Source organism: Sciurus vulgaris (genome assembly GCF_902686455.1).
Source record: "Sciurus vulgaris genome assembly, chromosome: 3".
Taxonomy (NCBI): domain Eukaryota; kingdom Metazoa; phylum Chordata; class Mammalia; order Rodentia; family Sciuridae; genus Sciurus; species Sciurus vulgaris.
The window spans coordinates 178,697,995-178,705,235 of NC_136463.1; the positions used below are offsets into that span (position 1 = coordinate 178,697,995).

The 7,241-nt window shown below is 44.1% G+C and overlaps 1 pseudogene across 1 annotated transcript; it reads left to right on the top strand.

Annotated features, from left to right (window-relative positions):
- The first annotated feature begins 870 nt into the window (after window positions 1–870).
- On the top strand, window positions 871–1,927 carry LOC306656803 (protein S100-A14-like; annotated as a pseudogene). Its single transcript has one exon. The product of its transcript is annotated as a protein S100-A14-like (transcript).
- Window positions 1,928–7,241: the final 5,314 nt, after the last annotated feature.

Here is a 7,241-nt window from a genome sequence, read left to right on the forward strand (position 1 = left end):
TTGGACATGTGGGACTAAAATGGGGATGGGGAGAGTGAGAGAGGGGTGGGGAGAGATATCCGAAAGGCAGGAAAAAGCCAAAAACTCTTCAGGAAGGAAGAAAATCAGAAAAAGAAGGGGAGGGGAAATGAGCAAGAATCCTACTTTTGGTAGAAGGGCCAAGATACACTCAAATGAGTCTTCCCCTAATTTACAATATTGCTATTTTGAGATACCCAACAGTTCGTGGGATTTAAGTCCTGGGAAAAGAATGACAGTCACAGCAATGTAGGTCCTAAAAAACTTTTATTTTTGTAAATTTGAAAAAAATATATTCACATGGAAAACAAAAGGAAATCAGGGCAGGGTGATTTTTCCCTGTTAGTTTTAAAATTCTACTTTTTTGGCAGCCACACATTCAACTCAATTGATACACATGCTCAAAATCCAGCTGAGGTCTGTCCAAAGGGTTACCTTGCGTTGGTTATGCACTCTGGTGAGCCCCGTGGGGAGCTGGCGCACACACACCTAGAGTAGTGTTATAAGCAGCTCTTCATTCATGGTGGAAAGGTAACGTGCTAGAAAGACAGAAGAAAATAGAATTTCAATTTTCTAAAAATAACATATCCTTGGCTTAAAAGACAAGCAGAAATTGTCAGCCAAATAAAAGAACTATATAAAAGATGGAAGCCATAAACAGAGGAAGGAGGAAGCTTAAGATTTTTAATCCCTTTAGAGCCTCAGTTTCTCATCAGTTAATTGGGGACAATGGATCTTACTTCATAGAGATTCATGAAGATTAGCTCATATAATAATTGTGCAAGATACAACCCAGTGCCAGGAACAACTCAGGCCCTCACAAAAGGTTAATTATGCTCCCGTCCTGTGTCAGCGGCTGCCAGCAGGCAGCTCATGATCCATCAGTTCCTCTGGGTCAGGCTATAGGACAACAAAACTCACCAAGGGACCAAGTGCACCAGGCACCATGGGACAGTGTTGGTCAGCCAATGTGGAGGATGCCCAGGAATTCAGTGATGTGGAGAGGGCCACTGCGACCCTCATCAAGAACTTCCACCAGTACTCAGTGGAGGGCGGGAAGAGACACTGACCTCCTCTGAGCTACCGGACCTGGTCACCCAGCAGTTGCCACACCTCATGCTGAGCAATTGTGGGCTGGAAGAGAAAATTGCCAATCTGGGCAACTGTAACGACTCTAAACTGGAGTTTCGGGAACTTCTGGGAGCTCATTGGAGAAGCAGCCAAGAATGTGAAGCTGGAGAGTCCTGCCCCAAGGAGCTGAAGACTTCTACTTGGAATTTCTTGGGAGGGAAATGGGGGAGAGGGGAGCTTAAAGACTGTGGGCCTGGAAATAACATTCCACCACCACCCCCTATTCCCCAGCCTGCACCTTTCCTCATCTCTGCAAGGTGCAGTTCATAATAACCTTCCCCAGGGTCTCTGCATACTTCCTTCTTGGGTGCTCAGGGGAGATGATGGGGCCCAGAGTCCCCAGCTGAGGGAAGCTCAGGGAGTGGGTTGGGACCAGGGAGGTTATGGAGGGAGCTGGAGGGATAACAATGGTGTAAGGGCCAAGTGATTCGATAGTGGGGAAAGGGCAGAGAGAACCTGGGCTATGGGAAATGATTTGAAGAATGGAGCTGGGAATATGGCTGGATATTGTACCAAAGAGAATCTCTGAGAACCTACCCCTCTCAATCTCTTTTCCAAACCAAACTGCAGTATCCCTGTCCCATGCTATCCCTTCCTGCTTCCAGTTCTGCCCCACCCTCCTCCCAAGACTCTGTCCAGGGCTAGGGCAGGGGAGGAGGTAGCGCAGGATTGAGGAAGAGCCTGAGGAGGGTGTGACTTTGGGGCAAGAGGACCAGCTGGGTGCTTGGGCATTTATAGAACGATGGTTGTTTTGTATTATTTGATTGATAAAAAAATGAAAAAAAAAAGGTTGATTATTGTTACCATCATTAACATAATTGTATGTCATTAGCAGGACTATTCTGACAGTAAATTTTAACTTTTCCATAGCTATGTCAGCCACAATTCTTACTACTTAAGTATACATTCAGAAACTGGATTTTTTATGTCTCCATCCAATATATTAAATTATGGTTAAGAATACATAAGTAACACATAATGAAAGTTAAATGCAATAGGAAATGACAAATCTAGTTCACCATTTAAAAATTTTTAATATATTTTTATTTTTAATTGATACATAGTAATTGTACATATATTCATGGACACCATGTGAAATTTCAATACATGAATACAATGTAGTTCACCAAGGCAGAAAATTCAAAGTAGAGAGAGATACCTTCAGATAATTATTTTAACAAATAAATGCAATGTTATTAAAAAAATGAATAAAATTCTCTCTTTATTCTAGGTTATAATCTGAAGAATCTTTGAAGATAGGTTTCAGGAAGCCCAAAGGAAGCAGTTTACTTGGCTCAATACTTAATACTCTTGCTCTCACCCAGGCTATGGTCTTCCAAAGGAAAATATTGTTCCTCGTGTGTAATCTGTGTACACTGCTGCCCCCTACTGCCAATGAGCCATTTAGCAGATAGATTAACCCTCCATGGACTGCAAAAATCTCTCAACGTGATATTTTAGGTGGAATAGATGTTCAGCTATGCTACGTATGTCAATATGTATTCCAGAGTTAAATTCAGTTGTAGGGGTGGATAATTTCAGCATGATAATGTTTAAATAAATGAATAATCTGAAGCCTAGAAATTGGGTGTAATGTGTACTGTTTTTACATCATTTACTCTAAGATAGTCTCACGAGGCAGAGAGTATTATTATCATCATTTTAAGTTGGGGAAACTGAGCTTCTACAACTGACTCTGCCAATAAGAGGCAGAACTGATGTTTGAAGGTCAAACTCCTCTCATTTGTTTGTGTCCTAGGGAGGCCACCACGTCTTCCTAAAGAGGACACCCTGTAATCCCAGTGACTCAGAAGGTTGAGGCAGGAAGCTTGCAAGTTCAAGGCCAGCCTCAGAAAATTAGCAAGGCCCTAAGCAACTCAGTGAGATCTTATCTCTAAATAAAAAATTTAAAAAGGGCCAGGGCTGTGACTCAATCCTTAAGTGCCCCCTGGGTTCAATCCCTGGTATGGGTTGGTGGAGGGGGGGAGGCGGATGTCCTCTGACAACATCAGAAGTCTGACTCTTGGCAATTCTAACTTAATCTTCTGCCACATCATCTTTGTCTCCACTTCTTTTGCACTAAAAAGCAATTTGCAAGCACATGAAGATGCTCCTTGACTCAGAGTGGGGTTACATCCCAACAAACCCATTGTAAGTTTCCAACAAGTCACATCCAACAAATGCTGCAGCTTGGCGCCAGTATGCTGCAACGTTGGCTGTTCATCCCTCATAGTGGGACTCACTGGGAGCTATGACTTTCATTGTGTTTCTTCTGCCCAGCAGCTCCAGAGTGCTATAATATATGGCGAGCCTGAGAAAAGATCAAAATTCAAAATTCAAAGTATGATTTTTACTGGGTATAGATTGCTTTTGCAACATTGCAAAGTCAAAAAAATGGAAAAAATTGTAAGTCATCTCCCAAAACCCTGCCAGGGAGGATGAGTGGGGTGAAGTCTGGCCTTGCTCAGCTTCAGCATCCCATCTGTGGAAGAGTCCCTATTAGGCCCAGCTTTGGAGGCCCTGCAAATATGAAGGGACACCCTCTAAACCACAGGTGACACCCTTACGTGTTCTGCCTGTGCTAGAGGTGCCTGGATGGGTTTACCCGCGTGCGTGTGATGAACAAGTCAGCAATGGCCTTTATTCCCAGCAAGGTAGAGGGCACCAGAGAACTGATTCTAACTAGTCCCCACTACCAGTGCTGTCCCCACAGGCATATTTAGAAAATGACCCCTTAATGCTAGCAGGAGAGAGAAGAGTGACAGATGATTATAGGAAAATATAGGAGGCCAAGAGAAAAAAAAAAATTTGGAAATTCTGAACTAAAGGAGAAAGAAGAATGATATCCAGCTTCCCTGAGATGATACTGGAATTCAAAAAGCCCCACATAGGAGCTTTCACATGTTACAGAAATGAGTGGAAATTGAGTAAAACAGGTGTCCTGGTGCAGGCTGGAGAGAGGCCCCTACATCCTGTCACACTGTCAGCTCTAGGTATTTGAAAGTTTTTGTACTTTAGAGTGGAGTGCAGAAGTCACAAGTGCTTTAAGGGTCCTGTGGCCAAGAGGAGACTGTAGACATGATATGCAGTAGATACCTCAGCAAATAGCTGCCATCAAGGCGGGAGGGAGCATAGGACCCGGGACAGCAAGGCTGAGGATTTAAGGCCTTTTCTTCATCCATCTGCAGTAAGTGGTGATTAGATAAGATCCTTTGGAGTTTAGAATAAACCCTGTTGGGAAGTTCCCAGTTTGTGATCGGAATATTTTTGGTGATGGCATAGATAAAAAGAAAGATTTCAAAGGATGTAGATGCAGGAATGGCTTCTAACCTTGCATACGTGACCCCCTCACAAGGCCAGAATCGTGTCCAGTGCTAGACAATTTGAAGGGTGGCTTTCAGGAGTTCCTCCAGCTCTCTGACTGTGGAGCTGGCAGATTTGGTAAGATGGTTCACACCGCTGACTGTTTCCAGAGCAGATGGTGCAAACCGTGGGAGTCTAGGCAAACCCCTTGAGTGGCTGATGGCAGCAGAAACTTCAGGCAAACATTGCCCATGCCTAGCCTTCTGAGAGTCAAGTCTTACATTTTCTTGGAAGTAAATCTTTTAGCCTCTTGTTTTAGGGTTTCCTGGGATCCTACTGAGAAAGGAAGGTCTCCATCTTCTTTTAGGACTAGGACCCTGTGCCTAAGTTGGTATTTAGATGTTCTTATAGAGCTTTTGAAACCACTAGTGCCTGGAAAACTTAAGTCAGAGGTAATTTCAGAAAAGAAAGGAAAGATAGTGTGATTAAAGATTTGATAAGAGCGAAATAGATTAACTAGATGACAGGATCAGGATCTAGTCTAATCGGCAGGAAGATAGCAGGATTCAGGACTAATAAACAATGCTGGCTGGAGTGGGTTTTTCCATGTGAAGTGCTGAGGAATCACTGGAATCATGTGAGTGCCTGAAAGTGGCCAGATGTGGGAGTCTTCACAGGAGCTCAAGGCAGGATGCACAGTAGGACCATTCTGGAGTCTGTGATGTGAAATCCACACACACCACCGGCCATTGTGTGAAATCTCATTGAGCAAGACGATCCCAGCCTGGTGAGGCCTGAAGACAGCTGAGGTGGGAGGCTTATCAGGTGGTAGGAATGAGGAGGACAAGACCTGTGAAGGAGTGATGAGCACGTGTGGTATGCAAGAGCTGAATGGAACGAGAGAAACTCAGCTGCAGTTGATAAGGGTCAGAATGATAGATGATTTGCTCAAAGGTCATGGATGAGAGGCGGGGGCCGGAATTTCAGTCTTCCAACTAGTCACCCACTGTTTTCCACCTTTGCACACTTATTCTCATGTGAAATTGCAGAGAGCACAGATGCAATCATAGAAGCACCAGGGAAATTTTGTCTGGTTCTGTCTCAGCCATGTTAGTATTATGTCTGTAACACTCCCGGCATCTGGTCCAACTGCCTCAGTTAGAACACTTTCAGAGCCAGGAAATTCTCTGGATTTTTGGGCACAGCTTGTGTTAGTCAGTTTTCCATTACTGTAATAAATACTTGAGATAAATCAACTTAAAAAGAGGAAAGCTTTATATTGGCTCACGTTTTGGTGTTTTCAGTTGGAGAACACTTGACCCTGTTGCTCTGGGTCTGTGGTAGGAGTTTTCTCTAAAACAGAGCTGCTCACTTTGTGGCTGAGAAGTGAAAGAAAGATAGGAAGTGGCTGGATTTTCACTAACCTCTTAGACAGCACACCCCCAATTCAATGTCCTAAGTAAGGTCTCCCACTGGTCCCCACTTCTTAAAGGGTCCACCACCTTATAATAGCACTAAACCCAGGCCGAGCCTTTAGGGCATAGGCCTTTGAGGGAATCACTAGGGTCACTGACCCAAACCATAGCCCAGCCTGATCCACTACTGCACAGACTGGCACAAAATTCTTTCTGTTGAGCTGATTCCTGCCTCTCTGCATCCTGCTCTTTTAGCCATGACCTCTAGTCTTGCATGAATTAGTTACTTGCTCTTCTAAATGGATCTTCCAAGTTCTCAAATATCACTCACTAACCTAGGCTCCATTCTGTGCCCACATGTGCAGCCCAGATTCTCCCATTCATGTTCTAAACATTCTTGGTCCTTCTACATCTTTATGGTCCTTCCCTGGATTATCTCTAGCTTTTTAACTTTGAGATCCCCCTCCTTCTTCTAAATCCTCACCACCTCTTGTTTAAGACGACAAATCTACTTGGGTCCACAGAGAAACTAGTTGTGTCCTAAGGAATGTACACTAGATGTAATATTTATACCAATGGTACTACTGATAATTGACATACTTACTAAGGACCCCTAGCTGTCAAGCATCACAGAGGATTCCAAATTGCATGGAAGTGGTTCCTGGAACATTGCTGAGCTGTATTTTCAACTCGAATGGAAACAATATGCACATACATACCCTCTCCCCAGTTTCAAACACACTTAGGATATGAATACTTCGTCTATCATCACTCTCCCTAATACTTACATAGTGTTTCCAAATAAGCCAGACTCATGGCAATGGCAACTCTCTGAATTGGATACCATGACGATTTCTAGTTTTCTTGTGAGGAAACTGGAGTCCAGAAGAGTTATGGACCTACAATTGGCAAAGCTGTTATTTATATCCATGATAGTGTCACCTGCATATCTCAGAAGTAACTGATGAGTCAATGTGAATTCATCTCCCAAAGCATGCCCATTATTTCAAATCCATTTGAATTCTTGTTCTTCCCATGAAGATTCCCTTACCATGTTCTTCAGAATTGGATTCCTGTGACAGCAACATGCTGAGCGCCAGCAGATCCTCAATACATATTTATGAATGATTCATTAGCATCCCCTGGCCCTGTCAGTTTTTGAGTCCCAGGTAGAGTTACTGCTTTTGAGGCCTGTGGTGGTGGTGGTGGGGGGGGGGGGGGGGGGAGGCTCCTGCAGGGTGCAGTCCCTCTGGCCTGGGGCCTGCTGCAACCAGGCCACCTGTCTAATCCCTGTGCACAACTGGCCTCTCCTGTCTGGCTTGGAACACCCATGTCTACTCCTTCTACCTTTTCTCCAGGAGGGAACTGAGTCCC